The sequence below is a fragment of the Carlito syrichta genome, unplaced genomic scaffold (genome assembly GCF_000164805.1).
Source record: "Carlito syrichta isolate Samal-C Ts95f unplaced genomic scaffold, Tarsius_syrichta-2.0.1 Scaffold305886, whole genome shotgun sequence".
Taxonomy (NCBI): Eukaryota; Metazoa; Chordata; class Mammalia; order Primates; family Tarsiidae; genus Carlito; species Carlito syrichta.
Genome location: NW_007249982.1, coordinates 92,877 through 116,795, shown reverse-complemented (window position 1 = coordinate 116,795; position 23,919 = coordinate 92,877). Strand labels below are relative to the sequence as shown.

Here is a 23,919-nt window from a genome sequence, read left to right as displayed (position 1 = left end):
AGCTATGAGCAAAGTCATACAAACAGAATCACTTTCAAGAACTGAATTTGGCTAGCCTAAGCTGGGTATTTGTCTTCCTTTTTGTGCATTTCGATTTAATATTTTTATTGCTATATAATAAATGTACATATTTTGTGGGTATGTTTGGTACCTTATGTGTAAAGATCAAATCAGGGTAATTGGGATATCCATCACCTTAAATATTTATCTTTTCTTTATGATGGGAACATTCAAATTATTCTCTTCTCACTACTTTGAAATGTACAATAGATTATTGTTAACTATGGTCACCCTGCTATCTATCATACACTAGGTCTTACTCCTTCTATCTAACTGTATGTTTGTATGTTGTTTCTTAATAGTATTTGTTGGGAGTTTTTTGGGTTTTTTTTTTTACTTTTAATTTTTTCATTTTAAAGATGTGGGGTACAATTCAGAGTTAGGTATACCAATGTTCATTATGCAGGTACCCTGGCTAATGAGGTGTGCCCCCCTTAATAATATTTGAACAAGGTGTTCATGCATCTCTAGAACTTTCTGCAGTGATGATGAAAGTATTTTATAATCTATGCCGTTCAATTGAGTAGCTGTACTTGGCTGGTGAGTAAAATCAACCCCCAACTTTCAATGTTGTACAATGGTATGTTTATGCATTCAGCAGAAACTGCAGCTTTTCTGTATAATATTCTATAATATAATATAATACTATATAATATAGTATAATATATTATAATACTATATAATATAATATAATACTGCAGTTTCAGTATAATATTCAATAGTGTACATGAGATAGATATTCAACACTTTATTGTAAAACAGGCTGTGTTAGATAAATTGTCAAACTATAGGCTAATTCAAGTGTTCTGATTAAGTTTAAGGCAGTCTAGGTTAAGCTATAATGTTCATTCCATCGCTCTTTATTTATTTATTTTTTTGATAAAGACCACAAGGGGCAACCCCTTCAGGTCCCCTCCCACTGTGGGAGCTTTTCTATCCTCTCAATAAATCCTGCTTTTAAAAATAAATAAATAAATAAAAGACCACAGGGAGGGATTTAGAATCAATCATGCAACAAGTTACTACCACAACAACAGTGAAACTGACATCTGTGGAGTATTTGTGTGTGTGGTGCTTGCCCTTATGCGTGCCTCACAGGCACCATCTCAGTTAAATACCCTAAGCCACCCTAAGAGGTGAGTACTCTACTGTCCCCTGCTCAACCTGAACTGCATGTTCTCGATTTCTTTATTTCTAAGAGCTTCTATGGTGTCCTTGGCATTGATCTTCAGGAGCTTGGGGAGGTAAACATCTGCCCAAGAAAAGAGAGACATGGGTAGGCCATATTGACTGCAGCCTGATGGAAAACTAATACCAATGGCCCATTCAGAATGTTCTACTCTAAAAGAGATTGGAAAAGTTAGAAACTTCCATCAAGATCTAATACTGGTCTAATGAGAAAGGTTGACAAACATCTTATGTTTGGAGACAGGAAGTTATAACCTACTGGCTATCTTTTTATGTCATTTCATGGACTACAGTCACTGGTGGTGAGAAGGTACATTTTAAAACCACTCACAGTTTCTCTCTCAATTCCGGGAGTTTGAAACCTTTTGCTGCAAGAAATACTCAGCTTGACTTGAAATGCATGTTCCTGATTTCTTTACTTCCAAGTGTTTCTATGGTGTTCTTGGCATTGACCTTCAGTCTATAGAGTACAGGAGAAAGTGTGTGAGCATCCTGTGGGAACTCCGAGGGCAGGGAAGCACTGCTCTGGATGTCTTATGCTGTGCGTTCTTGGACAGAGGTTTCTACAGCAACACATCTCTTTCTAGGCACATGGTGGCAACTAAAAGACACAAGCTGTTTTAGGATATCAAATTTCTAGTTAACCACATAACATCCAGAACCTTTTTGAACCTCAATTTGGGGCCCAGAATTTTAACTAAATTCTGAAAAGCCCCAGTGTGTTGGAGTTCAGTCACATCCTCATACTCAGCCAACATAATTTTAAACCTTGTTGTACCTCTTGTTTACTGATAACAAAATAAGGTGGATAGAAGACGAAAACAAATGCTAAAACTGCTCTCCCCCTTTTTTTTAATTTTTAAAAGTTGGATTTTAATCTAAGAACCATAAAATATGGGTCACAAGATTCTGCAGATTGGCCCTGTCAATTACTATTACTATTTTCTTTTTCTTTTCTTTTTTTTTTTTTACTTTTTTAATTTTAAAGATGTGGGGCACAATTCAGGGATAGGTATACAAATGTTCATTATGCAGGTACTCTTGATGAGGTGTGGTGCACTGTGGACTTCCCCCCGCCACAGATTCTCACTACTGCCAATTCTGCCTCCCCCCCACCCCTTGCTCCCTTTTTCTTATTTTAAAAAAAAAGAATGTAAAACAATACTACCACTACAAACAGTGCTATTCAGGATAAGCAAGGGAAGGAGGGCAGATAGGAAAAGAAAAAACAATTTTAGATTTTCCAAAATGAGTTAACTCAAAGCTTTTAAAGTGTTTTCCTGGGAATTTCAATTTGGTAAGATTATCCATGAAAAAAGGAATCTGAGGTCAGATAAGTTTGGGAAATGCTGTCATCAGTAGCCCCATCTGGGAAATTCACAATGCAAATAAGCACTTTGAAAGTTCTTAGAAATTCAACAGCAGAGACACACATTTACTTAGTTGGCACTGAGCTAAATCTACTTCTAGTCAAGTCTTGGTTGTTTGTATTTCTCAATCCTTCTTTTCCTCCTTCCATAAAGGCATTACCTCAATTTCCTTCCATATTTCTGTAGATACTATCCTGGGTTTAGCCTTACTGGCTGGAGGCTAGCTTTTCTACCCTAATTATGGTCAGCTGTAACTTTGTCTTGCTTCCAAAAATATTCCTTGGTTCTAGTACGTATGTGCTCCACTCATTAGTGATTTTATTTTTTAGAAATACAACACAATTTTTAGGTTTGTCATGATCTTTTATTCTTTTTCCTTAACAAAAGCCCCTTACTTGCTCCTGGACTCTCTGCTATGCCCAGAGGATGTTACTGGCACTTCCTGTCCTGCCTTCTCCTGCCCAGCACCATGACAAACCTGCAGGCACTCACCTGCTGCTGCCATTGGCATGGGTTACCATGAAGAGCAGGAATTTCAGAGGAGCATTCTGAATGGATTTTGTCATGGGTCCAGAGTTATCTCTTGGGTCAGTGCAAGTCAGTTTTAGGATCTATGCTGTTAGTGGAGACTCTGCCCCAGATGCCTGGCCTCTTTCTCGCTTACTGCTGCGTCTGCTCTGAATCCTGGGCTTCCTAGAACCCTGCAGGTGGTGCACTAGGTCTTTATGGGAAAATGTGTGCTGGGGCTCTGTGGGGACCATCTGAGGAGAGTGGCATGGCACAGAAGGAAGAGGACTAACAGGAGGCATGCAACGGTTGTTCAGGGTTACAGTGAGAAGCAATCAAGGAGCTTTCCCTGACCAATAAATGAGGCAACAGGAGATTTCCCTGAACAATAAACGAGGTAACAGGAGCTCAATGTGGCAAGAATCAGATGGCAGAGATTCCATTAGCCAGACTCTCACCCTGAAGCACAGCAACATTCTCTGCAATCACGACAAAAAGCCAGGCCCAAGGCATGACTATCCTAGAATACTCTGACGTGTGCGAGACAGAGATGCCACAGGGCTTCAATACAAGAAATGCAGACCAAGCCCAACATGGCCAAGTGTGTGCTAAGAGACTTATCAGTGCCTTATAGGAAGAAAATAGTAAATCTCAAACTCTAGTACTCAGCAATGTGGCATTGTTGTCAGGTCTGGCTTAGGATAACTGCAGAGCACAACTGCACAGTTCTCATGGGGGATGGAGGCATTTCCTCTTCCTCTTCTCCATCATCTTGACAAAGACTTGTTGTAACAACTCTTAGTTTAAAAAAAAATAGGAGAAGCTTGGCCAGGCACAGTGGCTCATGCCACCAGTACTTTGGGAGGCTGAGGTGGAAAGATTGCTCGGGCCCAGGAGTTCAAGACCAGCCTGGACAACACAGCAAGACCTCGTCTTTACAAAACATAAAAAAATTAGCTGGGCATGGTGGTGTGCACCTGTGGTCCCAGCTACTTAGAAGGCTGAGGCTGTGGTGAGCCATGAGCATGCCACTGCCCTCCAACTTGGGTGACAGAGTAAAATGCCAGCTCAAAAACAGGTGAAGCTGGTATATCCTGGTGAAAAACTGCAGTCAAGATCCATGTCTCAGTGAAGAGAGACCATGGAAGGAGATGGCACATGTGGGTTCTGGGAAAGCTTGCCTTAGGCCTAGCAGGGCACCATGAGCCACCAGAAGTAATTATGACAGCTTTTAAGGGCTGATGGCAGTCAGGGCTGGATGTTGGTTACATTATTTTACATAAACTTTTTTTTAACAGAAGGTTTTTATTCTTTCTTTTTATCCCATTTAAGCATAAACGAGAAATACTGAGGAAAAGTAAAATAGAAGAAAAAACTCTTCTAGATAATGCCTTCTAACTTTATTATATGAATTCAATTAGAGCCTAGCAGGATTTATAGAAGACCATTCTAGAACACTGAGGAGAACTGTGGGCATTTTTGTTTTAGTAGACAAAATAAATATGGTTGACATTTTTGTGTTTTTTTAATCTTAATTTTATGTTTAAAATTAATCTGAATGTTAACAGGAACAGTTTTCTTACCCCCTTAATACATGTCAAAATATTGGATTGCTGTCACACTCCCAGTTACATCTGAAAATAAAAGAAGCATTTTACTAGATAGTCCAAGGAACCCAGGGCACATCTGTGGCACCACAGCCCAGGGTATGGCATATTTATTCCATGTCTCTCTCCAGGAAACACCATAGATGACCCAGCCAGCAGTGACAGGGATGTCATCACTTGAGAAGTGTCACTACCATCAGGTAAGGAAGACAGTGCCTGGAAACTGTTCTAGGATGCTTTGGGTTACAATTAATCTAACGCTCTTACCTCCCCGATCAGCCTCTTCTGAAAGAAACACCAGAGCAAGCCTCCCCTGCAACCCAGGTCCACCCACCTGATCCAACAGTAACATTCGAGTTCCCCCCTCAGCTCATCCCAGGTCCACTAACCACTTCCCAAAGACACACCAGAACTCCCAATCAGCCCAGACCAACCTGCCTCAACCCACAGACTACCAGAGCTCTCTCATTAGTCCAAGCCCACTCACTTCATTGCACAGACACACCAGAGCTCCCACCCCAGACCAAGCCCACCAAGTGCACACCACAGACACATCAGAGCTCCCCTCAGCAAGCCCAGAGCCACACACCACAACCCACAGACAGATCCTCCATCAGCCCAGCCCAGGACCACGCACTTCATCCCACAAACACACAAGATCACTCCCTTTAGCCGAGACCCACCTACCACATATCACATACACACCAGCCCTCCGCCCTCAGCCCAAGCCCACCTATCTGACCCCAGATACACCAGAGCCACGCATCAGCCCAGGCCTACCCACCTCATCCCAAAGACACACCAGAGCTCCACCCTCAGCCCAGGACCAACCTCCTCATCCCACAGACACTAGAGATCCACTCACCTGATCCCACAGACACACCAGAGCTACCCCCTCAGCCCAGGTCCACCCACCTCATTACATAGACATCCTAGAGCTCCCCACTCAGTCCAGGCCCATCCATATCATCCTAAGACACACCAGAGTTCTGCTCTCAGCCCAGGCCAACCCACAGCATCCCACAGCCACACCAGAGCACCCTCCTCAGCCAAAGCCCACTCACCTCATCTGACAAACACATCAGAGCTCACCTGTCAGCCCAGGCACAAACATCTCATCCCACAGACACACCAGAGCTCCCCCCTCAGCCCAGGCCAACTCACGTCATCTGAAAGATATAACAGAGCTGGCCCCCAAACCCAGGCTGACCCACCTCATTATACAAACACTAGAGCTCCACCATCAGCCCAGGCTTACCTATGTAATTCCACAGACACACGAGAGTTCCCGCTCAGCCCAGACCCACCCACCTCACTGCATAGACACACCAGAGCTCCCCCCCCATTACTCAGGCCCACTAATCTCATCCCACAGACATACCAGAGCTCCCCCCTCAGCCCAGGGCCACCCACCTAATTTCACAGACACACCAGTGCTCTTTCCTCAGCCCCAAACAACCTACCTCATCCCACAGACACACCAGAACTCTACCCTCAGCTCAGTCTAAGCCCACAGATTGCATTCCACAGACACACCAGAGTTCCCTCATCAACCCAGGACAACCCACCTAATCCCATAGACACACTAGAGCTCGCCCCTCATCCCAGGCTCACTAATCTCATCGCACAGACACATCAGCTCAGGCCTACCCATCTCATCTCACAGCACACTACAGCTCTCTGCTCAGCCCTGGTCCACCAACCTCATCGCACAAACACACCAGAGCTCCGCCCTCAGGCCATGCCCACTCACTTCATCCCACACACACACCAGCGCTCTCTCCTCAGCGCAGGCCAGGCCCATCCACCTCATCCCACAGAGACACCAGAGCTCCACCAAAACCCAGGCCTACCCACCTCAAACACAGACACACCAGGGCTCGATCCTCAGCCCAGGCCCACTCACCTCAACCCACAGACACACCAGAACTCCCCCGACAGCCCAGGCTCACTAATCTCATCGCACAGACACATCAGCTCAGGCACACCCACTTCATCTCACAGACACACTAGTGTTCCCCTTCAGCCCAGGCCTACCCTCCTCATCGTATAGACACACCAGAGCTCCTCCCTCAGCTCAGGTCACAAATCTTACCGCACAAACACACTAGAGCTTCCCCCCCCCCGCAGCCCAGGCCCACCTACCTCATCCCACAGGCACAACAGAGCTCTCCCCTCAGCCACCGCATCATAGAGACATACCAGAGCTCCCGCCTCAGCTCGGGCTCACCCCACAGACACAAACCAGAGCTTACCCATCAGCCTAGACCCACTCATCTCATCCCAAAGGCACACCAGAGCTCCCCCTTAAGCTCAGGCCCACCCCTTGCATTCCACAGACATACCAGAGTTCTCCTTTCATCCTAGGCTCACCCACCTCATCCCACAGCACACTAGAGCTCCCCAGTAAGCCCAAGCCCACCCACCTCTTCCTACATCACACTAGAGCTCACTTCCCAGCCCAGGTGCATTTCACCTCACCACAGAAACACACTTGAGCTCCACCCTCAGCACAAGCCCCCATACCTCATCACACAGACACCCCAGGGCTCCACCCTCAGCTTAGCCCAGGCCCACACAACACATCCCACAGATATACCATAGCTCCCCCTAAGCCCAGCCCACCCATTTTATCCCACAGTCACACCAGAGCTCAGTCCAGGCCCACTCGCCTCATCCAACAGACACACCAGAGCTTAACCCTCAGCCCAGTCCCACCTACCCACCCACCTCATCCCACAAACACACCAGAGCTCCTCCCCTCAGCCCAGTCCCACCTACCTCATCCCACAGACACACTAGAGCTTCTTCCCTTAGCTCAAACCCACCAACCACATCCCACACACACACCTGAGCTCTGCTCTCAGTCTACTACTACCTACCTCATTCCACAGACACAACAGACCTCTTCTTCAATCCAGGTCTACTCACAGCACCCCACAGACACACCAGAGTATGCTCCTCAGCCCAGGTCCACCCAGTTCATACCACAGTTTACTAGAGCTTTCCCTTAGCCCATGCCCACCCACCTCATTGCACAGACACACTGGAGCTTCTCCCTCAGCTCAGACCCACCCACAGAATTCCACAGACAAGCTTGAGTTCACCCCTAAACCCAGGCTCACCCTTAGCATCTCACAGACACACCAGAACTCTCCTCAGCTCAATCAGTCCCACCCACCATAACCCACAGACACAACAGAGCTTCCCCTTCAGCCCAAGCCCACCCACTTCATCTCACAGAAAAACCACAACTCCCCCTCAGCCCAGGTCTACCCCTCTAATCCCACAGACATACCTGAACTCCCCTCAGCTCAGTCCAGACCCATCCACCTCATCCCACAGACACACCAGAGCTTCCACCCTTAGTCCAGGCTCACCCACCACATTGCACTGACACACCAGAGCTCCCTCGTCAGCCCACTACCACTTACTTCATTCCACAGGCATAACAGACCTCCCCTCTCAGCCCAGGCCCACCCAACTCATTCCACAGCCTTGCTAGAGCTTCCCCCTCAGCCTAGGCCCATCCACAGCATCCCCCAGAGTTCCCTGTTCAGCCCACACCCACCCACCTCATCCCACAGACACACTAGAGCTCCCCTGTCAGCCCAGGCCCACCCATTTCATCATACAGACACATCACACCTCCCACCTCAGCCTAGGCCAACCCACCCCATCCCACAGACTCACCAGAGCTCTTCCATTAGCCCAGACCCACTAGCCTTATCCCAAAGACACATCAGCGATCCCCCCACAGTCCAGGCCCACCAACCTCAGTCCAGACAAACCAGCACTGCCTCCAGCTCAGGCCCACCCATCTCATCCCACAGACACACTAGAGTTCCCACTCAGCCTAGGTTCACCCACCTCATTGCACACACACACCAGAACTCCCTCCTCAGTCTCAGCTTACTCACCTCATCTCACTGACACACCAGAGCTCTAACCTCAGCTCAGTCCAGGCCCACCCACCTCATTCTACAGACACACCAGAGCTCCCCTCTCAGCCCAGACCCACCCACCATATCGCAGAGACACCAGAGCTCCCCTCTCAGCCTAGGCCCACCCACCTCATCGCACAGACACACCAGGGCTTCCCCTCAGCTCAGGCCCACCCACAGCATCCCATAGAAACACTAGAGCTTGTCCCTAAACCCAGGCCCATCCATAGCATCCCACAGACGCACCAGAGCTGCCCTCAGCTCAACTCAGGTTTACCCACCACATCCCACAGATACACCATCGCTTCCACCTCAGCCCAGCCCACCTACCTAATCCCACAGACACAACAGACCTCCTATCTCAGCCCAGACCCACCCACTTCAACCTACAGCACACTAGAACTCCCCTCTCAGCCCAGCCCCACCCCCCTCATCCCACAGACACACCAGAGCTCCCCCCTCAGCCCAGGCCTACCCACCTCATCCCATAGCACACTAGAGTCCTGCCCTCAGTCCAGGTCCACCCCTCGAATCCCACAGAACTACCAAAGTTCCCCTCCCAGCCCTGGCCCACCCATCTCTTTCACAGACACAACAGAGCCTCCTCAGCTCAGTTTAGGCCCACCCACCACATCTCACAGACAGACTGCAGCTCCCCCCTTAACCCAGCCCAGGCCCACCCACTTCACCCCACAGACATTTCAGAGTACTCCCCTCAGCTCAGACCTGGCCCACCCACCTCATACCACAGAACTACCAAAGTTCCCCTCCCAGCCCTGGCCCACCCATCTCTTTCACAGACACAACAGAGCCTCCTCTCAGCCAAGGCCCCTCTCAGAGGAAGCCCATCCACCTTATCCCTCAGATGCAGCAGAACTCCCCCCTCAGCACAGCCAAGCCCATTCACCTCCTTCCACAGAAACACCAGACTGGACCATGGCATCTGCTCACTCACAGGGATGCTGTATGATATCCTTTTCCTAAAGCTGCCATGGTTCTTATTGCCTATGGCCCTCGGTGGCAATCGTGACAGGTTTTTTCTAGGAAGGTCATGTTTTGTTTCCCCTGAGACTCTAATGGCTTTTATCACTTAGATTGTAAATTGGCCTGTGGTGTCACCCACTTTTTAGCCACCAGGAATCTTATAGCAAATGCGAGGCTTAAGCTAAGGCCACGGGCTCAGCCTCCTTGGCCTGCTCATCTGGTTTTAACTCTGCCTTTCGCCTTCCTCTTTCTTTTTCTATAAAGTCTGATTATATTTGGTTTTCAGTTGTTTTGTTGTTGTTGTTGGAGCTATAAAAATCTGAAAAGTGAGACTTGTAAAAATAATTGAATATGTATAATTTAGAAATGCATTAAAATATAAACTTAGACTAGCTCAGGTGCAAAAGTCTTGAAAATTCAAAGTATCTTTGCAAATTTAATCATAGAGCTTTTAGAGAAGTTTTAAGGAAAACATTTAATAACTTACAGTTGTCAACGGCAATATTTATTCCTCTGGCAACATTTCCAGACTTTTCTCCTATGAACCTGAAATGTAACTAAGTGCTACTCAAGGAACTTTTTGATACCCATCGAAAGTGGACTGGATAAAAAAAAAACCGTACAGACACACGATGAAATGCTATACTATATATATACTTGGATGCAACTGGAGACCATCATACTAAGTGAACTATTACAAAAACAAAGAACTGAATACTGCATGCTCTCACTCACAGGTGGGCCCTGAACACTAGTTACATTAGCACAAGGAAGGGATCAGCAGTTGATGGACGCTGCTAGAGGAGGGAGGGAGGAGGAGGTAGGTGGAGGAGGGAGGTGGGACATGGCAACACAAAGGGTACCTGGTCCACTACCAAGGGGAGAGAGGGCCAGCTAGAAGCCCAAACTTCACCTGTGCGCAGGCTACTTTTGTAATAAAACAAACCTTCACTTGTCCCCCGCATGTCTAAAATCCAAAGTAAATAAGACAAAACAACAAGAAATGAGTGGCCCTTCTGCTTTGTGAAGTCTTTGCTTGATAGAATTTCTGTCTCATCTACCATTGCTTACCATTTCCTTGCAGATCTATGCTGACCTTGGTACAGACCCTTACAACATCACCCCATTCTTGAGCCACACACATCTATCCCTAGTTCTTATGGACTCAGTTCCCCAGGGCACGTGGAAACTGCATTTAATCTTCTAATTTAGACAAATGGTTAGGGAGAAAAAAGACTGATATTTATTAGCTCAGCCTCCTTACAAATCTCCTTTCACTGAATCCTCAACCACTTCTTGAGCTTTCATTTTTCCCTACAGGTATGAAGCATTGAGAGATGGGTCAGTAAGAGAACCCAGTCCAAGTCTGGTAGCATCAACTCCTATACCTCCTTCTCCCTCTTAGTGGAGTGATGGCTTCACTTGAGTCTTGGTGATACTTTCATCCAACCACAAACTTTAATCCAGTTTATCTCTTGAAATAAATACCTATGTCACTTAATTTTTACTTTTTGTAATAGAGAATATGAAATGTCAAATTCAGGGGAATTATGCTTGAAAACCAGGATAACCAAGTGACTTTCCAGGAGATGGTAGTTATTCCTGAAGATCACAGAAGCTGTGTTGTGTTTATGTGTATGTGTGCATGTACTCTTTGTCAGGTTTTAGAATCAATGACATGTTCACTTCATGTGGACATTGGAAGCTTTCCTCTTTTTCCATACTTTGGAGTAATGAATATGACACTTAATATTCTGCTCTTGACATGTGCACCTAAACTCCTCTATTAGTCTTCTGAGCTTTTAAACTATTTTAGAGAGTATTCTATAAAAACTTGAAAAGAAGCAAAAAGAAACTTCTGTTTCTGATACTGGAAAATTGGAAAGCTGAACCCACTCTCCTATATGGAAAAGAAGAAAACATGACACATTTCTTTTAAAGATCTGGTTGAATATATTGAGACCAAATAAGGTATTAAGGAACTTCCCAAGCCAAGATGTGGGAGAAGACTAAATTTCAAGGTGGTGGGTCAGCAATTAAAGCTGCTTTTAACCAAGGAGAATTTGCTGACTCCAGAAAAGGTGCCTACGGAAGTGACCAACACTTTTGACAATGAGGTGAGGCCAGGGGGACAGAGTTGGAAGCTAAAGTGGGGCCATAGTATTTGGGTTAGGGTCACAAAAGATTGAATTCTAAAAGTCAGAGTGAACCAGAAGTAAATCATAACTTGTATATTTTTCAGCCCAGTTTTAAGTCAACTGAGCAGCCTAGAAACTCTCAATGTCTAAAATGTATTCAGGTTTTCCTGTTATAGTAAGGTTTCCAGATCCCTGGCAGAAGCAAAGAAAAATCCTCAGAAGAAAAAATATTATCCTATGTCTCAATGTTTTTAAAAAACAAATTTTCAAATGTATTGTTTGGCACACTCTCAAATGTAACCTGGCACATGAGGAAAGAAGCTAACATAAACGAGAACCAATGGAATTGGCAGAAAACAACAGAGAATAGTGATAGACTCACAGGGGCTCCCAATGGTAGTTATCCAACTCAGACTTTAAAATAACTGTACTTAATATATTAAACAAAATGATTGATAATACTGAAAACTTCAGAACTGAAAATTATAAAAATTGACATGTGATTTGAAAAAGAACAAAAATGAAGTTTTAAAGCTAAAACTAAAATAACATAATGACCTAAAGTCAGTAATCATTGGATGGGTTTAATAGCAGGTTAAGCATAGTGGAAGAGAGAATTAGTGAACTGGAAAACAGTTCTGCTCACCCAAATAAAGGACAGAGAGATAAAAAGATGGAACATACAAAATAGACTGCAGGCTATGGAGAACATAGTAATAATAAGGACTAACATATATTTGTTAAGAATCTCAGAAGAAGAGGAGAATGGGACAGACGACATAATAGCAGAGAATTTGTTAAATTTGATTAAGGACTTCAATACATACATATTTAAGAAGCCCCCAAGTCCCCAGAGAAGATACATAAACAAAAGACACATCAGGGTACAACTGCAGGACAACAAATGCAAGGAAAAACTCTGAAAGAAAATCGGAGGGGGAAATAGACAGTTACTTTCACGGTAGCAACAATTAGATTTCAGCTGACTTCTCAAAAGAAAAAAATGGAAGGCAGAGGACAGTGGAATAGTACTTTGAATGTACTGAAAGAAAATAATGGCTGACATGGCCTGCAGAAATATCCTCCTGGAATGAAGATAAAAATAACAATATTTCAGAGAAACAAATTACAAAAATTCACCACCATCAGACCATACAGCGGCTTTTGCTCTGTATCTTTTGCTGTAATAAATCTTGTCATTAGTATAACCTGCTATTGAGCCTTATGAGTCCTACTAGAGTATCACCAAATTTGAGGCTAGCTGTGGGATACCCTCCACCAAGAAACCTCCAATGTTCAGCAGAAATGTCTGTACATGATGATACAGATTTTTCAGATCAGCCCAGGCTTGGAGAGTGTCAGTTCAATGGGTCGGCCATAAGAGTCCCGGAGAGGGTCAGCTCAATAGGCCGGCAAGGTTGGCCCCAAGAATGTTCGCTCTAATGGGCTGGCGAGCTAAGCTCTGAGAATGTTGCATCTCCAGAAGTGTCTGAGCTTTGGAGTTTCATCTGCCAGCAGCTCTTCCAGTTCAGTCAGCTCTGTCAGCTGGCAAGCCAGCCTCCAGGCTGTACAGCTCTTTGGTTCTGACAATGAGGAATGAGAGATATGGATAGCCAGAAAGTTGAGAAAGAATGACTTATTGAGAGGACAGAAGCGCTCCCACACTGAGCGGGGGACACCGGGAGTTTGCCTATTTGGCGCTGCAACCTGGTGCTTATATAGCCCTAAGACTCAGTCGATTGGCTAGCACTAGCTGTGAGCTGATTGGTCATCACTAGCTATGCTGATTGGTAAGTACTAATGGTGAGCTGATTGGTCAGCACTTGACAGTGAGCTGATTGGTTGTTTTTCTAACCCAGCAGTGAGTACTTAAGCTCTAGCTTGAGAGGCTTTTAGGAAGCTTATTTACCAACTTGGGTGTATCAGCCCTAGAGGTCTGCTGGAAATTCACTACATTATTATTGGGGGACCCACCTTATCTGTCTGCCTAGCTTTTCTCTAGCTAGTTCCTCTCTCAATGAGACAAAAACAACGATATTCACAGTATCACGATTCATAATAACACCAAACTGGGAATGACCCAAATATCATTCAACAGTAGAATGGATAAATAAATTGCAGTATATTCGTGCAATAAAATATCACACAGCAATGCAAATTCATGAGCAATAGCTACTACATTCAACATCAAAGATAAATCTCACAATTTATAATTTTGAGCAAAAAAGTGAGACACAAAAGAGTGTGTGGTTTATGATTCTATTTAAAGTTCAAAACAGACAAAATTAAACAGCAGTGTTTTGTAATGCGTGCTTAGGTAGTAAAACTATCAAGAAAAGGAAGAAAATGACCACTATGAAAGCAGAGGTCACCACTGGGTGGTAAGGAATGAGGGGGTACATTTGGGAAGGGGTACACAGAGGGCTTGTTAACTGCTAGTCTGTTTCTTAACCGATTACACAAGTTTTCACCTTATTATAATTAAAATAAACTATAATTTCCAGGCACAGTGGCTTACGCCTATAAAATCCCAGCATTTTGGGAGGCAGAGGTGAGAGGATTGCCTGAGCTCAGAGATTTGAGACCAGCCTGAACAACTTGGTGAGACCTTGTCACTACAATAAATAAAAAATTAGCTGGGCATGGTGGCATGTTCCTGTAGTTCCAGCTACTTGGGAGGCTGAGGTGGACGGATTATCTGAGCCAGCAGATCAAGGCTGCAATAGCCATGAGCATACCACTGCACTCCAGCCTGGGCAACAGAGACTCCAACTCAAAAAAAAAAAAAATTCACAAGGTTATTAACTGCAGTGTTATCTGTAATACCAAAAGATTTCAAAATTTCAAACATATCTATCAGTGCAGAACTAGTTAAATAAACTAGGATATATCCATCTATGGAATACCATAGACCAATAAAAATCAATGAGTAAAAGCTTCATGAACTGATATGCAGTAATTGCTATTACACTGTTAAGTGAAGAAAGTGTCAAAAGAAAAAAAAAACTTAAGACAAATTGATTTTAACAGAGTTTAACTGAGCAAAGACAATTTGTGAATCAGGCAGCCTGCTGAAACAGAGTAGACTCACAGAAACTCCAGTGCAACCACATGGTAAAAGAAGATTTATGGACCCCCCCCCAAAAAAACCAAAGGAAAATGACAAACAGAAGTGAGGGACAGACACAGTCATATTGGTTACAGCTCAGTATTGTCCTTATTTGAATCTGGTTTGAATAGTTGGCAACTTTTGGCCAACTAAATGATTGGCACGAGAGTGGGTTACAGCCTGTTGCAGCTACAGTTCACCATGTGAAAGGGTACAGAGAAACCTCTTGGTCAACCCCAAATATGCAAGGAGACAGCTTTGGGCTAAACTCAGTTTAACAAAAGCAAAACTGTGTATAGAGTTTGTTACCTTTTATGTAAGAAAGGATATGTGGGTGTGTATAGGTGTGTATATATGTATGTGTGTGAGGGGGACCCCAACAACCCAATACTTTATTTTTAAAAAATCGTGTATTTATTCTTACATGTTAAACTTCAGTCATCCTCAAAATACTCTCTATTTGATGCAATATTTCTATTGAGACACTTTTTTCACTGTTCAAAACAGTTTCTGAACCCATCAATATGGATGTCTTTTAGTGCTTCTGCTGTTTTTTGTTTCACCTATTCCACATCGGCAAAACATTTCCCTTTAAGGACTTTTTTCATTGGGGAGAAAAACAAACAAAAAAACTTTCCAGATGAGACTGGGTGAATAGGGAGGGTAGGGCACGAGGGTCATGAAACTTTTGGTCAAAAACTGCTGAACACTCAGTTCAGTGTGAGCAGGTACGTTGTCATGGTGGGAGAACCAGTCACCTGTTTTCCACAACTTTGGACATTTCTTCCACAAATCGTGACACAACCTTCTCAAAACTTTCAGATAAAAACTTTTGGTTGACTATTTGATCTGGAGGAACAAATTTTGAGTGTACTACAAGGGGTCTGCCCTCCAAAAGATAATTCCAGTTTTTTTCAGGTCCCCTCTCGAATGAGTATATACACATATGCATATATACTCACACAAATTCATGCATATATAAATGTATATAAGACACACACATAAGTATGTATTATTAATATATATACATATATAACTATTTTGCCATTAAAATACTGAAGGAATACATTAAAAACTAATAAAAAATTAATGGAAATGGGAACAGAGGTGGGGAGAAAAAGTAGAGGGAAGGGAAGATTTCTGTGAGTATCTCATGTGAGGACACATGATGTTGTCTGAACCATGTAAATGCATTACATATTCAAAAACTAAATTAAATATAAAGAAAAACAGAAAGACCTTAAAATTGAAAGTAAACTGAAATTAATCCAACTGCAACATAATAATGGGGAAAATAACTATTTTATATGACTCTGGTCATTGCCATGAATTGAATGTTTGTCAACTCCTAAACTCATGTCCAAATTTAATTGCCATTATAAGTGTATTAAGAGGTGGGACCTTTAAGAGGTGATTAGGCCATGAGGGTTCTGCCCTTATGAATGGGTTTAGTATCATTATTGCAGGAGTAGGTTTGCTTCTGTGGGAGTGGGTGGGTTCCTTCTAAAAGGACAATTTCAGTTCCCTTTTCCCTCTCTCTCTCTTAGAGCTGAGATAGATTTCTTGTACTACCCTTGGACATCAGAACTCCAGGCTCTTGGCCTCTGGCTTCCAATACTTACACCAATAGCACCTTGGGGTCTCAGGCCTTCAGTCTCTGACTGAGAGTTACACTGTCAGCTTCTCTGGTTTTGAGGTTTTTGGATTTGAACTGAGCCACACTACCAGCATTCTAGGGTCTCCAATTTGCAGATAACCTGTGGTGGCACTTGTCACCCTCTGCCAGTTTTCCTAATAAATCCACTTCCCTCTTTCTCTAATTTCCCCTCTTTCTGTGTGTGTGTGTGTGTGTGTGTGTGTGTGTGTATCTCTGTGTGTCTCTCTCTCTCTGTATCTCCTTTTGTCTTTCCGGAGAATCCTGACAAATACAGTCATAATATTCTAACCGTATAACCTTAATGGAATATTTTCAAAGATAAAAAGGACTGCAAAAAAATTTCAAACTTCATTCAGTAGTTGTATTGTTAGCAGTAATGGTGTTGCAATTTCATTAATGCTACCAGGAACCAAGATTTCAGTGTAAGGAGAAAAGAGCTAAAGTGTAAAAAAGTGTAAAATCAATTTAAGGAGGAAAAAACCCTGAGGTCTTACATCTGAATAGGAAATTCTAATGTCAATTCGTGATTTAGAAAAAAATGCACTTCTTGGCTCTGACCACTCAAAGTGCTTAGGAATGATTTCATCCTGGGGGCTATGAGCATACAAATTGTCCAGATTTGTCTCTCAATGTCATGTCCCATTGAGCGAACTATCCCTTTAGAGAAATGACTGATTTCAGGTCTGAACAAACAAAGACTATGGTGAGCTTGGTTGTACTATAAATCAAAGAGGCACTGAAACAATACTGGGGCTCGCTCAAGAAGAAGCAGATGACCTGAATAGCCCTATACTTATGAGATACATAGAATTTGTAGTTAAAAATATCACCCCAAACCCTCCATGCCCAGATAGCTTCGTTGGAAAATTACATCAAACATATAAAAAGAAATAATACCAATTCTATGCTCATTTTCCCAGAATATTGAAGAAGTATGAGGTGTAGGGTACAGAGAAAAACCACACCTGCTTAATCCATCAGGGTGAGGATCATAAAACAAAACTGAAAAAACTATGTCAGTTGAATGTTGGTGTCCCATGACTCTGAATGGCATATTCTTTACTTAGTCAAAGTAAAGCACAAAATATAGCACTAAGCTTTGTTCCAACTGCAGTTGAATGAAACTGTAAAACAGTTTACCACGGGGCATGTACAACCATTAGAATCAATATCCTGCCCCAGTGAATACAGCATGGCCTTCCCATTTTCCTTTGAACACTCTCAGTCTTTTGCCTGCAACCAAGAACATGTTCCTTGATAAACCTCAGAGAACAGGGAAGAAGCAGTAGACAGCTATGCTTTCTTTCTAAACACTGGTACTTACAAATCATTCTCAAAGCAGATTTTGGCCTTGTTTCTGCCATCCCCACTGAGTAACTGGTAAGCATATGTGTTAGAGGGGCATGGGTCCAGTGGTCATATTTTTGTTTTTTGGGAGCTGGAGCTGAAATGAAAAATAAAAGATTGGTTAGCATCTCACAGTGATGGACCAGAGGCACCGACTGTGTGACCATAGTGTGTCCACCATTCTCTCCCAGCACATAACAGCAACTCCCAGTTGCAGTGGAGAAAACCTGAGCGGGGGAGATCTCCAAACTTCATGAGGGTCATTGAGAATTTCCCTAGAGACACAAAGTTAATTTAATTGATTTTTATTGCAAACTGAAAAATAAGCAAAGATGGGGAGGGATATTGAGCAGGCATAACAATTTCAGAAGAGATCAGGCGCATTCAGGATGGTCTGACCATAGACAAGCATAACAATTTCAGAATGGTTGGGAATCACTGCTGTGACTGTTCATCACAAGTGACATTCTTGGTGGGCAATGTGTATTTGCATTACAATAAAAGAAAGATTACAGGGGTCTAAGAGTGCTGATGACAAAAACACTATCTGTGGAGCATCTAACAGTTTTAAACATCTTACATATAAACATACCGCACAACATACCTTGCATACAGCACACACACACACACCATATACACACATACCACATATATACCACACAACATACTACACACCACACATACACACATCATATATACACACCACACTTACTACACAATGTACCACATACCAGACCACATACCACACATTATACACACAAGCGCATACACACCACACACACATAACACACACCACACTATGTTCACACCCACAGCACACATACACACATATGCCACACCATACACCACACACACCTGACCACCACAATGACCACGACTGACTCACTTTCCTTTCATCTGAACGTAAGGAATTGAGCTTTTCTGGACTGTTACGATGTCAGCACTGTCAGGCGCTCTACCTTTGTCCACATAGGTCTGGCAAAAACATTGGTTTTCCCTTCCAGACTACTTAAAATCATTTGCCATGTCCAGTAAAGCACCATTTTAGCTCTGACACCCAACTCTGAAAAGCCAGCTGGGATGTTGCCCCTGTGGAGTCATGTGCATTAGGGTTTCCTAGGTAGTCCATTACCCTAGTCTCCCTGGCATTTCTTGTTCATGCCCACCTGGAGTTGTCGCTGCCTCTGGGCTCCCCTCTGGCCTTCCAGCTCTCCTGGGTCCACTTTAGCTTGGTCTGTAGTTCTTCTAAGAGCTGTTCCTGCTTCCTCTGGTTTCCTGTGGGGTCCATGCAAGGACAGGGTGACCCATTTATGTCAAAACATCTAGGAAGTAGTTTCTTGCCTTTTCAGTCACACCTTGGGCTGACATCAGCTTTGTCTTTGACCTAAAAAAAAGGACATAACCTCCCTGACCATCTGTTCCCCAAACGGCAAAATGGAGATAACAATAGTGCCTCACTCAGAGGGTTGTTTTGAGGGTGAAATGTGATCGTCCAGAGTGCTTAGCATAGTGCCTGGCACGACAGCTCCATAAATGTGAGCTGTTCTTGTATTGTCACTTACAATCAGTATTCCAACAGTACTGACACTTGGAAATGGAAAGGCAAAACTACTATAGTAATAGAGGCAGAATAACACCAATTATTTATTTATTTATTTTTGAGCTGGAGTCTCACTCTGTCGCCCAGACTGGAGTGCAGTGGCTGCTCCCGGCCACCGCAGTCTCAACCTGCTGGGCTCTGGCGATCCTTCCGCCTCAGCCTTCCAAGTAGCCGGAATTACAGGCATGTGCTACCACGCCCGGCTGATTTTTTGATTTATTGTAGAGATGAGGTCTCGCTGCCCAGGTGGGTCTTGAACCCACGGGTTCAGGCAATCCACTCACCTCAGCCTCCCAAAGGCGTGGAATTACAGGCTGAGCCACCGAACCCAGTATAGCACCAATTATTAACACAAAGAGCATATCCATGTATTCTAAGACATCAGAGAGCAATTTAAAGTAATACTCATAGTTTACACTTACTTTTTTTTAGTAATATGGTATCATTTAAGTGTATAGTTTTCAATTTCAAATGAAAAAAGCCAGCATGCATTGTAAAGGGATATATTAAGCAAGGCTGGTTGAAGCATATTCATTAAAGTTTTTAGGTTAAAAAAATGATTCAGAATGAATCATTAAACATCCTAACTAAAGCATAAACTGATAAGCAAGAGTATGTATGTATGTATGTATGTTTGTATGTATGTATGTATTTTAGAAACAGAGTTTGCTCTGTAAGCCACCATGCCTACACGGCAAGTTAAGTGCTAATGAGAAAGACACCAATTAAACATTTGCTACTTTTTCAAGTATACTTAATGATTATTGGATACATGGTACTGCTATTAAAATTCTAAGCCTTTTCCTTGGAAAGAGATATGGTTTCTCTTAGTGTGAACATTTTAGAAACAAGCAATGGTTCGTTGCAGTAGACATTAATTGGATAATAAACTGATTTAAGGTGAGTTTCGAATAGGAGAACTGGGCATCTGGGAAGCCAGCTGCTTCAGAATAGAAAGGTCATTAACATGAATTTCCCAAAAGGTACCTCGAGAACACATTTTCTCTCTCCTGCCTGCACTTTACATTAAGGAGACAATAAGAAACAGAAAGATTTACGTACAAGAATATCTGCTGGACACAGTGGCTCCTAACTGAAATACCAACAACTTGAGATGCTGAGGCAGGAGGCTTTCTGAGACCAAGAGTTTGAGATCAGCCTGGGCAAATGAGCGAGACCTCATCTCTATGAAAAAATTTAAAAATAAAAATAATAAACATTTAAAATTTAGAAAAAAGAATATCAATCATCATGTGTTATATAGTAGGGAGACTGAGTTAGCTGTATATTCAATGGGGAAACTGTAAAATAAAGTATGATAACAGCTTGATGGAATACTATTTAGCCATTAAAAAATCACATTTTCAATGATAATTTAATGACATTGCAAAGTATAACAGTCTTAAGTGAAAATTAGCAGAAGTCAAAATCTGTACTATGTGATCTTATATGTTTACATAAGAAAAATAAGAGGATACATTGAAATACTAACTGCTGCTAACATATATATTTTTAATTTTTAATCTTATTTTAAAGATGTGGGGTACAATTCAGGGTTAAGTAGACAAAAGTTAATTATGCAGGTACCCTTGATGATGAGGTGTGCCCCTCCCTCCCCTAGCAGTTTCCTTCAATTGCCAATCCTACCCCTCATTCCCTGGCAGTTTCCCACTACTGCCAATCCCTTTCTTATAGTATTATGATAATTGTTCAAGGTCTGTTTTTGAGTGAGAACATATGGGGTACTCTGTTCTTTGTTTCTGTGATAGGTCACTGAGTATGATTGACTCTAAATACATCCAAGTTGCTGCAAAGTCCATGTTTGTCCTTCTTTATGGCTGCATAATATTCCATTGTGTATATGCACCATATTTTTCTAATCCAGTGCAGCTTTGATAGAACCAACATGGTTGGTTCCATGTTTTTGCTATTGTGAATAGGGTTGCAACATTCATATATGTGCAGGTATCTTTTTTGTGAAATGATTTGAGTTCCTCTGGGTATATTCCCAATAGGGGAATTGCTGGGTCATAAGAAAGGTCAATTTCTGTTCTTTCATCAATCACCACACTGTCTTCCAAAGAGGCTGCACTAGTTTGCATTCCCACCAGCAGTGTAGAAGTGTTCCTTTTTCTTCTCATCCTCACTAGCATCTGTTGTTGTTTTATTAATGATGGCCATTCTTACTGGGGTTAGGTGGTATCTCAATGTAGTTTTGATCTGCATTTCTTTGATGATGAGTGAAGCTGAGCACTTTTTCATGTGTCTGTTGGCTGCCTGTATACCTTCTTTTGAGAAGTGTCTATTCATGTCTTTTGCCCACTTTTTAATGGGGATTTTTGTTTTTTTTCCTTTTGGCACATCTGAGTTCCTTGTACTAGATATTAGGCCTTTGTCAGATATACAGTTGGCAAATATTTTTTCCCATTCTGTGGGCTGTCTCCCTGCTCTCTTGATGGTTTCTTTTACTGCTGGTGATATTATCTATGGTTTTCATTTTCCTTTTCCTACTTTCTCTTATTTAAATTCTTTATCAAATACATATTTTATCCAAAACAAATTATTTAAGAAATGGAATATCTGTTTTTTTCTAAGTGGTCTCCAAAACAGAACTAAAAAAAAAATGAGAAATGTATAAATGCAAAGTCATTAGGTAAATGGTACTGACTTTTAAAACTTGATTTGTTCTTTGAAAAGGACATTAAAGTGATGGAAAGGGGGAGATGTTTTATTTAATAAGATTTTTATATTTTATTTATGCTTTAATAGATTTTTTGTTGAACCTCAAAAATATATATAAAGTAAGCAAAGCTCTATATGGAAGAAAATAGAGCTTTGCTACTCATTTGTAAATTGAAATGGTAGATTAAAAGTGACTAATCACCATAGCTCAGATACAAAGAAAAGTCAAAGAAATGAACTGCTCATTTATACCGATTAAGTCTATTCATTACTATCATCAGGGAATTACAGACTCACAGATGGATGGAAGGTAAAAACCCTTCAAAGTCATTCCATCTGACAGCCCCTTTCAAAATGAAGGTCACTAAGACACAGTGTGGAAAGCATTGACCAACATCACAGATAGGGACAAAGTTAAGACTGGGATCTCCCTGTCTGGTTCTCAGCCCTTTCTTCCGCCTGTGGTCTGACACTCTTCCAGGTTGTGTGGGATCCCATGGTGGATGGTGAGATCACCCCATCCTCAACTGAACAATGAGTTTCTGAGGGCAGATTTGGGTGGTGCCTGTCACCCCACTCACTGAATACCAGCCCAACACCTTCCACAGTCTCTGAAGGGCACTGGACTGCTATCTGGACTCACAGCCTTCTGCCATGACTGCATACCTGTGCTGGATATGGTCCCAGAGAAAGGTGGCACAAATGAATTCCTTGTCACACAAGTGGCACTACACAGAGGGGAAGAAATAAAAACTACAGGGTTAGCTCACCTGAGTCAACCTGGGATGTTCCCTTTACCACAACTCCTATTTCCTTGGGATCTCTGGGCTACTTCAGGGGTGAATAATTTGATATACTGAGTAAGACAGTGACGTCAACCCAAGCTGCCCATGAGAGTCACTGGGAGTTTTTTAGTATTGCCAGTGCCCTGGGAAACTGAAAACTGACTGGATACTTGATGGTACTAAGGAATTTCTGTTGATTTGCAGAGTGTGATGATGGTGTTGTTTTTAAGTTGAGAAGTCAGAGTCCTTGTCTTTTTTAGAGATGTACACTGAAATGCTACAAATAAAATTATATGGCTACTATGCTTTAAAATAATCCAGGAGTTGGAGAAAATGGATAGGGGACCAGAGGCAACGACACTGTTGAGCTGCATGGTGTGTAGATGAACATTATTTTGTTATTTCCTACTTTTGTATATGTTTGAAATTTCCCACAATAAAAAGTTTTTAAAATAAACCTACCAATACTAGGTTCCACCTTAGGGTTGAGAACCAATGGAGGCAGAGGCTAGCAGAAAATAGTATCTGCAATTCCATGTCCTTCTCTCAAGGTATTTTAGACACAGCCAATCTATTACATCATCTTTTCACTGCAAAACTTCAAAATTCTTCTCAACAGCAATTTGGGGAATGAAATTGTTGGTTAATCAAAATTATAGGGCAGATTATTTGCTATCCTTGCACTTAGGCAAATGTGACACAAATTTCCAGTTGTCCTGCAATCCATTTTCTCTTTCTTAGTAATAGAAATTGTGGTCCTGAAACCAATGAGAACAAGCCCTCTATGTCCCAGCATCCTTGCAACCAGGTGTGGCAATGTGAATTACTAGTTAAAGGGATTTTGTTGACCCTTTTAATCATAAACAACATATCAACTATCATTTCATCAATGTACACTTTCTCATCATGATTCTTTCTAACCCACTGTGATATTGGGATAT

General features: G+C 42.7%; 1 pseudogene; it reads right to left on the bottom strand.

Moving 5' to 3' along the window:
* LOC103265220 overlaps positions 1 to 23,919 on the bottom strand; it is a 39,933-nt pseudogene that overhangs the window by 462 nt on the left and 15,552 nt on the right.